Here is a 19,334-nt window from a genome sequence, read left to right on the forward strand (position 1 = left end):
GGCCCCCATCTTTCACACTGACGATAATGCTGCTGGCTTTATCATGTCCTCCGTGCAAAGCCCATGTCTTCCCCTTTTGTCCGGCTCCCTCTCCCCCACTCCTGCGCACCCCCTGGCTTTCCTCTTTTGTGTCGCTCTCTGTCACATTGCCCACAGTTCACTGTGAGGAGAAGGATTCCAAACCTTGACGCATGCTGGGAAATGTAGTTGGAACATGGCTCGAGAATTCTAAGCTTCAGTCTTAGACTACAGTAGACTGAGATCTGCCGGTGCAGATGGATGATGGTTTAATATTGAGTGAAACATGAAAGACTGTTAGAATTACATGTATGGTGTAAATTGAGCTAAAATATATATTTCATTGCAAGTAAAGGAAATGTATTTTAATGTTTAGTACAGAAAAAATCTAATTGAGATGAATGGTTAAATACAAATGTCTTATGATCATACTCATATTTTAATAATGATCAAATTAAAAGATATGGTAAATACTTAGCATTTTAAATAAGATACATTCTTATTATTCATTATTCTCTCGCTGGTCCTAAATCCATCCATGGCTCTTCCATCCATGGCTTTGTTGGCCTCTCAGAAATCGTAAGCCGGCATCTTAAATAGGGGCCTCTCGTGGCATATGCATTTGCAGTACCTTATCTGGAGAATATCACAAACATTCTCTAGGACATTAAATATTTAAACAAGCCATACAAACAATAGACCGTGGAGAATGCTGGAAACACGCTATGAGGGGTTCCTTTGGGAAACAATTAATGTGCTACCAGACCCTCAATATTTTCATATTCAATGACTCTGTATGATCCATATGATCCCAACATAAAGTGGGTCTGCGAACCCTCTCTCTTAAACTGAAGCAGGCATATATTACCAGGCTTAGAGCTTGGCAAGCCCCGTATCCCAAAATAGAATTCAACAATACTCTACGAGGATGCATTAAATAAATCTCTGCTCAGCTAATCCGTGGAACAGTTCACATTTTCGAGAGAGACACTCCGGTTGCACAAAAGCATCCGCTCTGCTCGCCGCGCCTTCATCTGGGGACAGACACACATAAAGAGAGATATTTAGAGAGTGAGGATGGGGTTGGGGGGAGAGAGAGAAGAAGAAATCCTCCTCTAATGTGAGAGAGAATTCTCCCCAAAAATCAACATTGTGCTACTCCTGCACTGCAAAACAGATTTGATATCACTGCATATCTTTTTTTATTTTTCTGGGAGTAAGTGCAATACTTAATCTAGCGGCAAATATGGACATGAGGGCCATTTCGAAACATGTTGTACATAAATGTTAATCACATTAGCATTTCCTAGACTTCCGTAAATCTCCATAAATAGCATATTGAGGTTGATCCCTCCTTTTTTGCCCATTGAGAGAAAATTATAGTTGATGAATTGCTTTTGCCATGCATGTAGGCTAATGAAAGCTTTGCTCCTGGGCTTTCCTCAACAAAGGCTCATAATTTTTCTACTTTCCACTAAAATAAGAACCTGTTCCACTTTTAATTAATAGTTCCATTCAGTAGCACATGCATACTTTCAAATTGATTTTGTATAGGTGAGGCTTGGTTATTAATACTAAAGAAACAAGCCCATTGTGTTCAGGTGGGCGGTAGGTAATGTGATCCTGCAGGTTTATAGAGACTTTCTTCTGCCATGATCTACCTCACTGCACAATGAAGTCATAAAAGCTCAACCACCTTCAAACAAACGCTGGCATCTCCATACAATTCTTGACACCATTTTTTCAAAGGAAACTTTTATATGACGAAGTATTTGTTGTCTAACACACTCTCTTAACACATTTTGCTGGACCATATACTGTATGTGTCGTTACACAATGTGCAACATCCACATATTCTGTGATGGTGAGATAGGAAAGAGAGGATACAAGAGTTACCGTTCTCTTTTTTTATTGAAAGGTTGGAAACCTTGATTCTGAGACATGGCAAAGAAAGTGGCATTTTACTGATATATGGAAAGTGTGCTATATTACGACTGTTAGGCTTGGATCAGACACTGTATGTAGGGGCATTTGTAAGGTAGTTCCCCACACTTATCTGATCCGTTCATGAACAACTTGATGCTATCATGTGCATGGTGACAGTTACTTTAATTCATCCAGGAGATATGAAATACAAGCCAGAACTGTGCTCTCGCATAACACAATGAAAGTGTACTGCAAACGTCAATACAATATTAGAATAACTATTTCCAAAGAGAATATGGGCTTATATATGACAATATATTAGAAATATATGAGAATATGTGCAGCCTATTCCTCTGCGTTTTTCAGAAAATACAGTTTTGCTATCTTATTCCTGACCATGAAAACACAGGACTAGCAATTAGCCATTAGCATGCATAAGCTGTAGGTGCACACTGCCATGCATAATTCCAAGGCACTTGACTTGAGTATGATAACCCAGACTGCTTTGTGTTTGACTGAGCAAACATCCCCTGTCTAGCCATATGTATGTTGACGGGACAGCCTACCTATCCTTTGACACATCTAAATGAGCAGGGTTTTTTTGCATTGGCTCTCAGACCATTTCCCTTACTCTAGTGTTTAACCACTTAACAGATGCTTGTCACCATATTTGTTTTCAGAATGATGTTCATGGCCTAAGATGATAGTGATTGTCTGTCATTCCCTGAGTTCAACAGAGGTCAGTTAAATGTACATATATGGTGATTATTACATTATAAAACCTCTTTAGTTTATTCCTACAGTTAAATTTGGCCCATTCAGAGGCCTTCCCAAATCACTGCAGTTGAAGTCATTAATCATGTTTTTATTGCTTTTAGGTCTCATATTCATACATTTATTTGACACTGAACAAAAATTTGAACACAACATGTAAAGTGTTGGTCCCATGTTTCATGAGCTAAAATAAAAGATCCCAGACATTTTACATACGCACAAAAAGCTTATTTCTCTCAAATTCTGTGCACACATTTATCATCCCTGTTAGTGAGTATTTCTCCTTTGCCAAGATAATACATCCACCTGACAGGTGTGGCACATCAAGAAGCTGATTAAACAGCATGATCATTACACAGGTGCACCTTGTGCTGGGGACAATAAAAGGCCACTCTAAAATCTGCAGTTTTGTCACACAACACAATTCAACAGATGTCTCAAGTTTCGAGGGAGTGTGCAATTGGCATGCTGACTGCAGGAATGTCCACCAGAGCTGTTTCCAGAGAATTGAAAGTACTTTTCTCTACCACAAGCCACCTTCAACATAGTTTTACAGAATTTGCCAGTACATCCAACCGGCCACACAACCGCAGGCCACATGTAACCATGCCAGCCCAGAACCGCCACAACCGGCTTCTTTACTTGCGGGATCGCCTGAGACCAGCCACCAAGACAGCTGATGAAACTGTGTGTTTGCACGACCAAAGAATTTCTACACAAACTGTCAGAAACGGTCTCAGGGAAGCTCATCTGCATACTAGTCATCCTCACCAAGGTCTTTACCTGACTGCAGTTTGGCATTGTAACTGACTTCAGTGGGCAAATTCTTACCTTCGATGGCCACTGGCATGCTGGAGAAGTGTGCTCTTCACGGATTAATCCCGGTTTCAACTGTACCGGGCAGTTGGCAGGCAGACAGCATGTATGGTGTTGTGTGGGCGAGTGGTTTGCTGATGTCAACGTTGTGAACAGAGTGCCCCATAGTGGTGGTGGGGTTATGGCATGGGCAGGCACAAGCTACAGATAACGAACACAATTGCCTTTTATCAATGGCAATTTGAATGCGCGGAGATACCGTGACGAGATCCTGAGACCCATTGTCGTGCCATTCATCCTCCGCCATCAATTCATGTTTCAGCATAATAATGCACAGCCCCATGTCGCACGATTCTATACAAAATTCCTGGAAGCTGAAAATGCCCCAGTTCTTTCATGGCCTGCATACTCACCAGAAATGTCACCGATTGAGCATGTTTGGGATGCTCTGGATTGATGTGTACGACAGCGTGTTCCATGTTCCAGTTCCCGCCAATATCCAGCAGCTTTGCACAGCCATTGAACAGGAGTGGGACAACATTCAACAGGCTACAATCAACAGCCTGATCAACTCTACGGAAGGAGATGTGTCGCACTGCATGAGGCAAATGGTGGTCACTCTTGATACTGAATGCTTTTCTGATCCACACCGCAATCTTTTTTTTGAAGGTATTTTTTGAAGATGCATATCTACATTCCCAGTCATGTGAAATCCATAGATTAGAGCCTAATGAATTTCTTTCAATTGACTGATTTCCTTATATGAACTGTAATCTTTGAAATTGTTGCATGTTGCGTTTATATTTTTGTTCAGTGTAATTGCAAGATCAATGCAAACAATTCCAAAGAGAATCAAGCCAATGAGGAATCAATGCTGTTCTAAATCTGCTCCGCTGTACCTGTGAGTAAAGGTCTCGAAGTGGGCGATCCATATGGCGATTTGGTATTTGTATTTTGAAGCTGTCAGAACGAATTGGCCCTGACACTGAACAGAGCCAGCTTAACAGCAGCGGTAGCTGCACTTAAGCATGGTGGGTGATTTCATACCGATTAGCACAAATCATGGAGCACTTAACGTTATTGCCCTGTGAGTCTAACAACACTTTGACACCTCCTCTGGATCTGACCTCTCTCAGGTTTATTTCCCCGCATAGCATTTAGATTTCATCAAACTTAAAAGGAATTCATCCAGACCAGTTTTCAAATGCATTGTTGTTTAAATATGGCCCAAAGCGATGTATCTGGGTTCTCGCTGAGGCCAAGCTTCCCCTCTTGTTTGGAGAGGAGTGGGGGTTTATAGGAGGGTTGGGGTGAACAGGGACACCCTGGTGGCCCCCTCCTGCTGCCCCCTCATCTTGGGGCCTGTGCCAAAACTGCTCTGGCACGGAGCTGGAGCTGCAGTCTCCATGGTGACAAGCCACTTCAGCTCCACTAGCTTTGCCCAGTGCTACTGGGCTCTGATTCAGACTGATGCAAAACAAAAACATTACAATAAATAATATACATTTTCACCATTCTCCCTCCCTATTGTGTCTGCTACTAAAGAAAAGCCCAATGTGGGTGCATTTTGCTGCTGCCTTGTATTGTGGCTGAAGAATGTTGCACTAAATAGCTGATGTGATGGTGTAACAGGCTAATGGAGGAGCCTTTGGCAGCGTTGTACCCTAGTGTGGAAGGATAGAGAGAGGCAGTCCCAGTGGAGTGGATGTGGCTGCTGTGATAGTTCTGAACTCTCCCAGTGTTTGTGTGTCAGCCAGCAGCCTAGAGAAGGAGACTTGAGACATTCTCCACATCATCTTGCAGACGGGAAACATTCCCCTCAATTAAAATGAGTTAATTTGAAAGCATAAGCTTGTTCTTAATTAAGAGGAGCTTAGACATCTCCTGAAATTAAATTCCTGAAATGAGAGTAATGTTGACGATATATTCCTTTGTTCGTCTAGTGGTGCTCCTTCCCTCTTCCATTCTGGAATACAGTAGCCACAGCCCACCTTTAATGCAAAACCTAGATAAAACCTGAAAAGGGGATAACCTTAGCCATTTGTACGAGTACATATTTGAGGGGAGAAGTTTCCATTTCAAAGAAGATTCACAGTGGACTCCCACCATATCCTCCCTCTCACCACTCTCCCTGTCTGCCTGGCTCTCTGCATCCACGTAGCCAGAGAGAGAAGAATGAGAGAGGAGGAGAGGGAGAGAGGGAACGAGATTGTGGCATTAAGTAAATAATTTGTATGATAATTCATTACAGCACAGTCTTTTTCATCTTTAATTGGTCTAAATGAAGAGACATTTCACACCATTTAGATAAAAAAAGAAAAAGGAGGCCAGCGTAATGAAAAGGGGCCTGCCTATCGGACTTCAGAGGTTTGCTCTAAATGAAAATGTAATTGCAGGCGGAATGGTACAAGAGGAGAGACCTGCGCTGTAGATCCGGGGGTATCTTCAGACAGCCGAGCAAAAGCTAATGACTGAGCAATTTGGAACATTTACTCACCCCAAAGACTCTCATTAAGTCAATCACAGGCTTAGCCGAGACCCACTCGCAGAGACGGAGCGGGCCCCGCATTTATTCCAACATCAATCAGGAGGGGCCGGCTTCTTCTTTCAGAACCCCATGAAAAACGCCCAAGTAATTTATTCGGGATCTTTGAGAGGATAATGGCCAATTATTTGTTTATAACACTGGTTAAATTTTCATTAGGCAGATTAATGGAATATCATGTACCGTCAACACTGGACTGAGGGGTGGTGTGTCAGAGATAAACGGCCAAACAGATGATGTCGCTCTGTTGGTAAATTGGTTTTTCCGCATCCCCACTTCTCTCCATATGAAAATGTGAAGGTGGCCTAGGTGCTCAGAGGGGGACCCTTCAGCAGAGGCTGAGATGGGGTGAAACGGACAAAACAGGGGAGAGCTAGCAGGTCTTTTGGTTTTTGTTTGGTAATATGTAAATACATCTCAATGTATAAACAAATGTGTTATTATTCTATTTGTAATATTATTACATTTGCTTACAATGTTTGAGTTATATCTTTTTCCATGCTGTTCATCTTTAATTCAATACCAAACATTTTTATGATTGTGTGACGCCTGCACTAATGTTTATACTCTTTCGCTTCATTCCATCTCTTAAATGACCAGTTTTATCAAGCATTGGAAGTCAGCACATATACTGCATATCTCATATACTACCACAAGTTTGAAATGATAATTCAGGTGCGTTTTTTAACAGTTATCTTTTTTAATGAATACATGCAAAGATATATATTTTTTTGTGGTGACTCTGGGTGCTAGCATAATCTGCCATTATGCAGGCGACACCAGATACCTGTAAGTGACAGTTATGAGTGAAGTGGCTACTACAAGGTAAGCAGGTTGGCGAATTGCTGACCCCTTATGATGATAAAGATTATAAACAGCAGTTTGAACCTTGAGCTGCCGTTTCTCAGACCTCCACTTGAAAGATGTCTGAGAATTATCATTTTGAGTGCTGCATAGTTTGCCCTCAAATAGCCTCTTTCCTTTTGCCTTTTTCCAACAGAGAAAGACGTTTTGGAATTCAGTAGGCCTATGTACAAAATGTCATGTATTATAATTTCTAACTAATATTTGAAATATATAGTAATGTTCTCAAATTGCTACATAAATGTTCTTCCCAATCAATAAAAAATTGTGCACAAATGAAAGAGGTTGTGCCAGTAACTCTTGAAGGGATGCTGAGGTGGAGATACCGTAGGAGAGAGTGGCTACAGCTGAAACTACCCTGAAAACCATTACCAAAACAAGTAAACCTTTGTTCAAGCACTGCTCTATTGCTACACCAAACTAAAAAATATGCCACTTTCTCTTTGGAGAAGCAGGGATCTCTTCTGAAATATTGCAGTGCGCCTCGTCTGACCTTTGACGATAGTTCGGCAGTCTCTGCCGCTCTTTTGGCGCAGTGCGGGTGAAGCACGCCTCTGTTTCATTCAGCAGCTTGAGCAGTTCTTCCACTGTCGAAAAATGGTCATGCATATTAATATACAGTGCCTTCGGAAAGTATTCAGACCACTTACACATTTTGTTAGATTACAGCCTTATTCTAAAATTGATTAAATCGTTTTTTTCCTCCTCATCAATCTACACACAATACACCATAACGACAAAGCAAAAACTGTTTGTTTTTTTCTTGCTAAAAAAATATGAATAAAAAATATGAATAAAACATTTACATAAGTATTCAGACCCTTTACTCAGTACTTTGTTGAAGCACCTTTCGCAGCGATTACAGTCTTGAGTCTTCTTGGGTATGACGCTACAAGCTTGGCACACCTGTATTTGGGGAGTTTCTCCCATTCTTCTCTGCAGATCCTCTCAATTTCTGTCAGGTTGGATGGGGAGCGTTACTGCACAACTATTTTCAGGTCTCACCAGAGATGCTCAATCTGGTTCAAGTCCGGGCTCTGGCTGGGCCACTCAAGGACATTCAGAGACTTGTCCCAAAGCCACTCCTGTGTTCTCTTGGCTGTGTGCTTAGGGTTGTTGTCCTGTTGGAAGGTGAACCTTCGTCCCAGTCTGAGGTCCTGAGCTCTCTGGAGCAGGTTTTCATCAAGGGTCTCTCTGTACTTTGCTCCATTCATCTTTGCCTCGATCCTGACTAGTCTCCCAGTCCCTGCCGCTGAAAAACATCCCCACAGCATGATGCTGCCACCTCCATGTTTCACCGTTGGGATGGAGCCAGGTTTCTTCCAGACATGACGCTTGGCATTCAGGCCAAAGAGTTCAATCTTGGTTTCATCAGATCATAGAATCTTGTTTCTCATGGTCTGAGAGTCTTTAGGTGACTTTTGGCAAACTCCAAGTGGGCTGTCATGTGCCTTTTACTGAAGATTGGCTTCTGTCTAGCCACTCTAACATAAAGGCCTGCTTATTGGAGTGCTGCAGAGATGGTTGTCCTTCTGGAAGTTTTTCCCATCTCCACAGAGGAACTCTGGAGCTCTGTCAGAGTCACCATCGGGTTCTTGGTTACCTCCCTGAACAAGGCCCTTCTCCCCCGATTGCTCAGTTTGGCCGGGTGGCCACCTCTAGGAAGAGTCTTGGTGGTTCCAAACTTCTTCCAAACTTCACTGTGTTCTTGGGGACCTTCAATGCTGCAGAAATGTTTTGGTACCCTTCCCCAGATCTGTGCCTCAACACAATCCTGTCTCGTAGCTCTTTTGCACACCAGTATTTCTACTTGCACATCATCATCTGCTATTTATCACTCCAGTGTTCATTTGCTAAACTGTAATTACTTCGCTACTGTGGCCTATTTATTGCCTTACCTCCTCACACCATTTGCACACACTGTAAATATACTTTTTTCCTATTTCTTTTCTTCTATTGTGTTATTGACTGTACACTTGTTTATTCCATGTGTAACTCTGTGTTGTTGTTGTGTCGCACTGCTTTGCTTTATCTTGGCCAGGTCTCAGTTGTAAATGAGAACTTGTTCTCAACTAGCTTACCTGGTTAAATAAAGGTGAAATAAAAAAGATATATATATTTTTTAAATGGCTTGGTTTTTTGCTCTGACATGCACTGTCAAATGTGGGATGCTATTTAGACAGGTGTGTGCTTTTCCAAATCATGTCCAATCAATTGAATTTACTGCAGGTGGACTCCAATAAAGTTGTAGAAACATCTCAAGGATGATCAATGAGGCACCTGTGTTCAATTTCGAGTCTCATAGCAAAGGGTCTGAGTACTTAAAAAAAATTAAAAAATAAATAAATATATATATATATATATATATATATATATATATATATATATATATATATATATATATATATATAATATACATTTGCAAAAATATCTAAAAACCTGTTTTCGCTTTGTCATTATGGGGTATTGTGTGTAGACTGCTGAGGATTTTTAATTTATTTAATCCTATTTAGAATAAGGCTGTAACGTAACAAAATGTGTAAAAAGTCAATGGGTCTGAATACTTTCCGAAGGCATGTTATTTGCATGCAAATAAAGGTTGCTTCGCTACTAGACCCACAACGGAAGCACAATCATGGCCTCGGATTAGCAGGTGGTTGCGTTAGAACAGACCCAGTGTCTGTTTCTGTGGCGGTAGAAATGCTAAGGCTCATGGTTAGTGTCATTTTTGGTGCTCTTTGAAACCAGGAAATGATGGTAAAAATACGACTTCTCAACACTGAAATATTCATAACCGATGGGCACTACATCAACATATGAATTGTTTTGCAGTCTTGGGAGAAAATCAATGGTCTATGTCGCAAGTAGGCCTAATATTGGTGACAGATCTCAAGGTTTATATCAGGGATGAGGAGACTCTTCGTGATTCCTTAGTAAAAGGGAGTTATAAAATCTGAAGACAAGTTACTTTAACCGAGACACATTAAACCGATCATATTCACTGTTTCAAACATTAACTTCCGCGCTGCACTGGTGTGTAAATCGTCTTTATTTGTCTAGCTTTGTTGTGCTAACTGGCAAACGGCGATGCTAACTGTTTAGCTGGCGTTTGCTAGCAAGTGAACTAGCACAGGCAGTGTGGGATAATGGACAGTGAATTAAATGATGTCTTCATCATCTTGCTATATAGCTAGCTTGGTAAAGTATTTAGTGTTGTGTGCATTGTGCTGCACTTACCACCCCATTTGTTTCATATGATTTTTTCCCCCCTTTTTATTGTCTTCTGTTCATACTCCTTTTCGGCTCCCCCACGTGGGGGGTCCGTGCTCTCTGATTTGCTCAATGTCAAGTTGTCAGCCACTGAAGGGCATTTCGACTGTACATGAACAAATGGCAGGTTCGTTGGTACCAGGTCGATATGCAACAGGGGGTTGCATCTCAGGTTCCTTCTCAGGTTGTTCTACCAAGAGAAGGAACGGCCTCCTACTTTGCTAAGTACCTATCAACGGTCAGTCTTCTCCATGTGTCTGAGCTATAACACAAGAGGTTGCTATCATTCCTGAATTTGACCCAAAACCAAAGAGGAAGCCTGCAATGTTGAGAGCGATTGTATGGAACGAATCAGTACGTCAGGCAAAGCTCTCAACCGTGCCAGCCCGCTCTTAATTTCTATTCAGTTTGACACTGAATAAGTTCGTCATCTGAACTGTGCATAAGTGAGTGACAATTGAATCTGCACGCCCTCATACTGTAGTTAATGACTTAAAGCTCAGACTGGTAGGAATGTCAAACGTTTGCCTGCCAACAGTACTTAGTGCCTCTGAACAGTGTAGGCAGTCAATCTCTTTTGTGTTCACACAGCAAAGACCTTGGAAGTCGTGAGCAGCTCAACCTTGTTAAAATACACCAAACCAGAAGGTGGCATTGTGGCGTTGCTTGGCAATGCATGTCCGTGTGTTGCTAATGGTGTAGATTCCAAGCTAGCTGCACTAATGTTGCTATTTTGTAGAAATAAATTATTATCTCCATAATCCCATACTGCCAGTGCCAGCCCATAGCCAAAGTATATATATTAGTATGTTCGCAAGCTAGCACAACATAGCTATTTACCTAGCTAGCTAAGGACACTGCACAAACTTGGCAGCTAACACAGGCAGCTGTTTCATGGAAACTAGTTAACCCATTGTGATTTAATTATGTCTATACTAGCTGCAGTGGTTAGCTAGCTTGGAGGAAGTATTTAGTGTTGTGTGCATTGCGTCTGTGCACTTAGCTATCTACCATCCCATAGCCTACATTGCATATGAAGTGTGACTGGCTCATCCGTGGATGTACGGAGAAAATGCCCACTGGGCACACACTGGTTGAATCAACGTTGTTTCCACATAATTTCAATTAAATTACGTTTAAACAACATGGAATAGATGTTGAATTGACGTCTGTGCCCAGTGGGTGCCCCCCTTTTTTAGGACACCCCTATGTGGCTGTTCGTTCTCGTTGGCTCAAAGTCAAGATGTTGGCCACTGACGAGGGTTACGATTCTACAAGTAGAAATGGTATGTTCGTTGCTACCGGTCAGCACCCAGCACGTACCGCTTTTGTTCTAGCAAGAAAAGGAACGGCCTCCCACTGTGAAAAGTACCTATCAGCAGTCTATCTGCAGTGAGATTCTTGGTGTCTTTCATGCCTTTAACACTTGATAAAAGCAAAGTTTGGTCAAAACATGAAGTGTGCTAAACTTTATTTTGGTTCCTTTTTGACAGTTTCACATGATCCAACATGCAAGACTAGACAATGTAAGGTGTTCTCTCCATCTCAAAACAATTGGAAAGAGGGAATTTAATTGAAGACTGTTTATAAATGTATTTCAGCATGTAAAATGTAAGTCTGCTTGTTAAAATTGAAAATGACATACAAAACGAATCAGCTGATGACAAGCATGGCTGTGGGTTTTCCTACTTAGTCACCATCTAGGCTATCACTGTTGACAGACTTGTCATGAACTGTCACGCATAGTACCCCTACACTTAAACATTCCTTAGTATTCATCCATCATTGGCCTCACTTAGGACCAGGCGCTTTGGACGCAAATATTAATTTAGACTCCTGGGTCCCAATCTACCAACCTTAGGGTGCCTAACGTGCCCACTAGCTCCCCTATCAAAACAATCGTCAGCTAAAAGAGGTTGTCGTTGGGCCGAGCTATCTGACACCCGGCCACCAGTAGCCAGCAGGACACAAAGGCCATTTAATTAGGCCTACTGCTCCTCTCTGGTGTGAAAGACACTCAGGCCCGTTTGATTCCCCACCGCTCTCCCAGCAGGAAGTGGTTGGTGATAATTGACACAGGATTTCCTTGTTAACCAGCGGCAGACTGTGGATTAAAGTGACAGAGATCTCCAGAAGAAAGTGGGGATCAGATAAGAGGGAGGGGAGACGGGAGGGGGTGCAGGGGAAGAAGGAATGGAGGGGGTAGCCGCTATTTACCGCTCTCGAGAAACCAGGAAGGAAATAGCAATAACAGAGCGGAGTGCGGTCCTGCCGCGAGATGTAGCTCCCACTTATCTTAGCCATTCAGCTTGGCTGATCAAAGATTGGCTTCCCTTAAAATAACCTGGGCCCAAGGTTGACTACATGCTTCCACGCCATGGGTTTTTTGGCAAATTATCACTTTTTTCCAATCCTCCCTATAAAGATGGATTGCTGTTTGTGGAGGACTAGAGGACTAGAGAGATAATCTCTTTTCAGTTGTACAATTATACACTATCATGGAATGAAAGCACATTTGCAAATGATGTAATTTCCCGCTTTGTACCAACTGGGTCATGAGCCTTGACAAAAGCTATTATCATACAGACAGGAGACATACCCAGCCGGCTGTAGGGCAAAGATGGAGGCTTTCAGAGTGCATAATCCATTTGATTTATTATTAGGTTCCTCTTCAACTTATTCAGCTACTACAGAGCTTACCAACAGACATTTTACAAGTGCTCATTGGTAGGGTTTAGGGTTTAGCATAGGTCCTCCAGTGATCCAGTGAGGATAACAAATGGCTGTACTCGTTGGCTTTCTTAAAGTCTTTACCAACAGGCCTTTCCATAATTTATTCCCATTACATTCCCTTTTATTTGTATTGAACATCCCATGATGTGTTCCCATTAGGAAAGGGAAAGGGGGACACCTAGTCAGTTGTACAACTGAATGCCTTCAACTGAAATGTGTCTTCCGCATTTAACCCAAACCCTCTGAATCAGAGTACCATTTATTTGCATTATTTAACTTAAAACAAATGGTGATTTCTGTCAAGGCTCAGGAGAAGACCCAGATGCAGACACTTTCGAAGTAACAAAAGTTATTACTCAAACAGGGGGGCAGGCAAACGACAGGTCCGAAAGGTACAGAACAGCAGGCAGGCTCAAGGCAGGCAGAGGTCAGTAATCCAGGGTGGTATGGCAAGGTACAGAACGACAGGCAGGTAGAATGGTCAAAACCAGGAAAGCTAGAAAACCAGACAGACAGACAGACAGACAGACAGACAGACAGACAGACAGACAGACAGACAGACAGACAGACAGACAGACAGACAGACAGACAGACAGACAGACAGACAGACAGACAGACAGACAGACAGACAGACAGACAGACAGACAGACAGACAGACAGACAGACAGGAAAAACCGCTGGTAGGCTTGATGAAAAAAACCGAATTGGCAACAGACAAACAGAGAACACAGGTACAGTGGGGGGAAAAAGTATTTGATCCCCTGCTGATTTTGTACGTTTGCCCACTTACAAAGAAATGATCAGTCTATAATTTTAATGGTAGGTTTATATGAACAGTGAGAGACAGAATAACAACAAAAAAATCCAGAAAAACGCATGTCAAAAATGTTATAAATTGATTTGCATTTTAATGAGGGAAATAAGTATTTGACCCCTCTGCAAAACATGACTTAGTACTTGGTGGCAAAACCCTTGTTGGCAATCACAGAGGTCAGACGTTTTTTGTAGTTGGTCACCAGGTTTGCACACATCTCAGGAGGGATTTTGTCCCACTCCTCTTTGCAGATCTTCTCCAAGTCATTAAGGTTTCGAGGCTGACGTGTGGCAACTCGAACCTTCAGCTCCCTCCACAGATTTTCTAAGGGATTAAGGTCTGGAGACTGGCTAGGCCACTCCAGGACCTTAATGTGCTTCTTCTTGAGCCACTCCTTTGTTGCCTTGGCCATGTGTTTTGGGTCATTGTCACTCTGGAATACTCATCCACGACCCATTTTCAATGCCCTGGCTGAGGGAAGGAGTTTCTCACCCAAGATTTGACAGTACATGGCCCCGTCAAATGATGCGGTGAAGTTGTCCTGTCTCCTTAGCAGAAAAACACACCCAAAGCATAATGTTTCCACCTCCATGTTTGACGGTGGAGATGGTGTTCTTGGGGTCATAGGCAGCATTCCTTCTCCTCCAAACACGGCGAGTTGAGTTGATGCCAAAGAGCTCCATTTTGGTCTCATCTGACCACAACACTTTCACCAGTTGTCGTCTGAATCATTCAGATGTTCATTGGCAAACTTCAGATGGGCATGTATATGTATTCTTGAGCAGTGGGACTATGCGGGCGCTGCAGGATTTCAGTCCTTCACGGCATAGTGTGTTACCAATTGTTTTCTTGGTGACTATGGTCCCAGCTGCCTTGAGATCATTAACAAGATCCTCCCGTGTAGTTCTGGGCTGATTCCTCACCGTTCTCATGCTCATTGCAACTCTACGAGGTGAGATCTTGCATGGAGCTCCAGGCCGAGGGATATTGACAGTTCTTTTGTGTTTCTTCCATTTGCGAATTATCGCACCAAATGTTGTCAACTTCTCACCAAGCTGCTTGGCGATGGTCTTGTAGCCCATTCCAGCCTTGTGTAGGTCTACAATCTTGTCCCTGACATCTTTGGAGAGCTCTTTGGTCTTGGCCATGGTGGAGAGTTTGGAATCTGATTGATTGATTGCTTCTGTGGACTGGTGTCTTTTATACAGGTAACAAACTGAGATTAGGAGCACTCCCTTTAAGAGTGTGCTCCTAATCTCAGCTCGTTACCTGTATAAAAGACACCTGGGAGCCAGAAATCTTTCTGATTGAGAGGGGGTCAAATACTTATTTCCCTCATTAAAATGCAAATCAATTTATAACATTTTTTACATGCGTTTTTCTCTATATTTTTGTTGTTATTCTGCCTCTCACTGTTCAAATAAACCTACCATTAAAATTATAGACTGATAATTTCTTTGTCAGTGGGCACTCGGGATAAGTACACTCGGGATAATGGGGAAGGTGGACGACACCTGGAAGGGGGTGGAGACAAGCACTAGACAGGTGAAACAGATCAGGGTGTGACAATTTCAATGTTATGTGGTTTGTAATTGGATTATTGTGATGATTTATGACTGCCATTAATACTCTGTTGCCATTAGCATGATCTGTGAACTTTTAAATGGCTTAGTGCAAGGTGGACAGCAGAAGGTGTCGTCCCATTCAACTCCACAAGTGAGCCCACCCACCAAACACCTTCCACAAACCATGTACTGTTGAAGTCGGAAGTTTACATACACTTAGGATGGAGTCATTAAAACTCACTTTTCAACCACTCCACAAATGTCATGTTAACAAACTATAGTTTTGGCAAGTCGGTTAGGACATCTACTTTGTGCATGACACAAGTCATTTTTCCAACAATTGTTTACAGACAGATTATTTCACTTATAATTCACTGTATCACAATTCCAGTGGCTCAGAAGTTTACATACACTAAGTTGACTGTGCCTTTAAACAGCTTGGAAAATTCCAGAAAATTATGTCATGGCTTTAGAAGCTTCTGATAAGCTAATTGACATAATTTGAATCAATTGGAGGTGTACCTGTGGATGTATTTCAAGGCCTACCTACAAACTCAGTGCCTCTTTGTTTGACATCCTGGGAAAATCAAAAGAAATCAGCCAAGACCTCACCTCAGGAAAAAAATTGTAGACCTCCACAAGTCTGGTTCATCCTTGGGAGCAATTTCCAAACGCCTGAAGGTACCACGTTCATCTGTACAAACAATAGTACGCAAGTATAAACACCATGGGACCATGCAGCCATCATTCCGCTCAGGAAGGAGATGCTTTCTGTCTTCTAGAGATGAACTTACTTTGGTGTGAAAAGTGCAAATCAATCCCAGAACAACAGCAAAGGACCTTGTGAAGATGCTGGAGGAAACAGGTACAAAAGTATCTATATCTACAGTAAAACGAGTCCTATATCGACATCACCTGAAAGGCTGCTCAGCAAGGAAGAAGCCACTGCTCCAATCCGCCATAAAAAAGCCACACTACGGTTTGCAACTGCACATGGGGACAAAGATCGGACTTTTTGGTGAAATGTCTGATGAAACAAAAATAGAACTGTTTGGCCATAATGACCATCATTATGTTTGGAGGAAAAATGGGGAGGCTTGCAAGCCGAAGAACACCATCCCAACCGTGAGGTATGGGGGTGGCAGCATCATGTTGTGGGGGTGCTTTGCTGCAGGAGGGACTGGTGCACTTCACAAAATGGATGGCACCATGAGGAAGGAAAATGATGTGAAGCAACATCTCAAGACATCAGTCAGGAAGTTAAAGCTTCGTTGCAAATGGGTCTTCCAAATGAACAATGACCCCAAGCATACTTCCAAAGTTGTGGCAAAATGGCTTAAGGACAACAAAGTCAAGGTATTGGAGTGGCCATCACAAAGCCCTGACCTCAATCCTAAAGAAAAATTGTGGGCAGAACTGAAAAAGCGTGTGCGAGCAAGGAGGCCTATAAACCTGATTCAGTTACACCAGCTCTGTCAGGAGGAATTGGCCAAAATTCACCCAACTTATTATGGAAGGCTACCCAAAACGTTTGACCCAAGTTAAACAATTTAAAAGCAATGCTACCAAATACTACTTGAGCATATGTAAACTTCTGACCCACTGGGAATTTGATGAAAGAAATAAAAGCTGAATAAATAATTCTCTCTACTATTATTCCGACATTTCACATTCTTAAAATAAGTGGTGATCCTAACTGACCTAAGACAGGGAATTTTTACTAGGATTAAATGTCAGGAATTGTGAAAAACTGAGTTTAAATGTATTTGGCTAAGGTGTATGTAAACTTCCGATTTCAACTGTATTCCAAACAACAACCAAGTCAAGAAATGTGTGTCTAAATATGTCCTCTGAACTATGAACTTTTCTGAAGCCAAAGGCCAAATATGAAACAATACATTTCCTCCCAAGCTCCATAATTTCAGCAAGGCAATATAATGTGAGTGCTTCCTGTCAATGTTGAGTGGTGCAGCATGGGAGTGTGACAGATTTACTCACACACCTGATGTGAGGCCCTCCACTTCTGAAACACCCAACACGCCCAGCATGAACCAAACCCAGTGTAAAATGCTATCTGGTCACCTTTAACAGCAAACTAATAACTGCCACTGTGATGGCATGCATTCAGCACATACGGTTGGGTTAAAACCAGGTCCATCATATAAATCAGAACAGGAATTCCACTCCCCACATCCCACAGACAGTGCATGCAGCTGTGGATAGGTGAGAAGGGAAAGAATAAGAACGGAGTAGTTTATGAACATTACAAAAACTATAAACCGAGTGGCTGTCACACAAGTTAGGATTTGGAATCTGAGAACTTTTTTGATCGTTTCTGACAGTGGCAGCTGGTGACTTTAAAAGGTGAGGAAGAGGAGCAAGTGTGCACAGACACAAACTGCATTTATTAGTGGCAGTTGCAATGATGCCTCACTCCCAGAGAAATAACAACAGAAACAATTGCAATTTATCCACCATCATCAGTGAGTAAGACAGAATGTGTTTGACTTTGCAGTGCAACTGATGAATGGAAAAAGTCCTCAGCACCTAAACAGCTTTGTGTTATACTTAGTCCTTACATCCACAAACTCTACAGCCAATATACAGTATGCCTGGGAGGTCATAAATGGCTTGATCTGGATGAAATATGTTCTACAGACTGCACTCACAACATTCAAGGTGCAAATTCCAAAGAGGAGTCAAATCACCTTTTAAGTGATTAAACGCAATATTACATGAACATGCACTGGAGAAACTTGACATCGCTGTTTACTCCTTCTTATCTGTGTGTTTCCTCATAGGTACTGTATCTTAACCATGCTGTAAGACTTCAATATGTGAGCATTAACACGCTTCAGGGTCCTTGACTTCTCCTCAGGAATTACTGTATGGCAAAACAGTGAGAGAGGCAAGACACAGGGCTGAAGATTTGGTGTTCCATCAGTCTAAAGTAAATAGGATAGGCAGGGAAGCAATCACACAACCAACACATGCTCTGCTATCAAGAAAACACAGGAGTCTAGATTAAGATTTTGTCATGAACAAAATCCTTGCTGGTTAATTTAATCGGTCTTCAGATAAACTATTTTACCATTTCCACCCTGGAGTGATAAACAAGTTCAATAAGAATTATATGAAGACGCATTAAGGATCTCTCTCGCCACTTTTTGGCACTTCTTAGACACAGCTTTTTTTAAAACAAGCAATATGCCTATAGATTCACAAATGAACCATGAATAATCATCTCTCATTCTCTCAGTGTAGAGAAGGGTCATGGTGTTCTGAGTATGTCAGTCCATTGTGAGTCACCACTCAGAGAACAGGAGAGGCATCAGCATAGGAAAATGGAGTGCAAATGACTGACATACACATTTAGAGAGGGATTAGTAGGGGGATAGCAGATGACCCTGACCATCAAACTGCTACTCAGAAAACTATATTTTGTTGGAGTCATGCTTTGAAAAACATTTGAGTTACATTTCTGTAGCCCTTTCCTGCAGTCAATGACCAAAAGCGCCCTCTTTGGCCTCATGGGTGGAATGTTATTAATATTTTTAATAATTTCATAATTAATAACAATTATTTAAAAAACAAAATGATGAAAATCTGGTGTTTCTATGTCAAACAGTTTCGTTATATTTCAGTCTGCTGTGATGTATATAAAATCTAATTAGTTCTTTATTTTACTAGGCAAGTCAGTCAAGAACAAATCCTTATTTACAAGGACGGCCTACCCCGGACGACCTGGGCCAATAGTGCACCGCACTATGGGACTCCCAATCAAGGCTGGATGTGATACAACCTGGATATGAACCAGGGACTGTCGTGACCCCTCTTGCACTGAGATGCAGTGCCTTAGACTGCTGCGCCCCTCAGGAACCCAATATTGGATGTAAACTCAAAATGTAATACATTTCATATATATATATCTGACACAGTCGTGAAGCAGGCACGACAACACTTCTTCCCCCTCAGGAGGCTGAAAAGATTTGGCATGGGCCCACAGATC

General features: G+C 42.0%; 1 long non-coding RNA gene across 1 annotated transcript in view; it reads right to left on the bottom strand.

Moving 5' to 3' along the window:
- Positions 1-368: 368 nt before the first annotated feature.
- The window catches only part of LOC123743248 (uncharacterized), a 56,262-nt gene continuing 37,296 nt past the window's right edge, over positions 369-19,334 (bottom strand). The window contains exon 2 of the long non-coding RNA XR_006770056.2: positions 369-1,052. This is a non-coding gene — a long non-coding RNA (uncharacterized LOC123743248). The remainder of the gene's footprint in view (positions 1,053-19,334) is intronic.

The sequence above is a fragment of the Salmo salar genome, chromosome 01, assembly GCF_965601325.2.
Source record: "Salmo salar chromosome 01, fSalSal1, whole genome shotgun sequence".
NCBI lineage: Eukaryota > Metazoa > Chordata > Actinopteri > Salmoniformes > Salmonidae > Salmo > Salmo salar.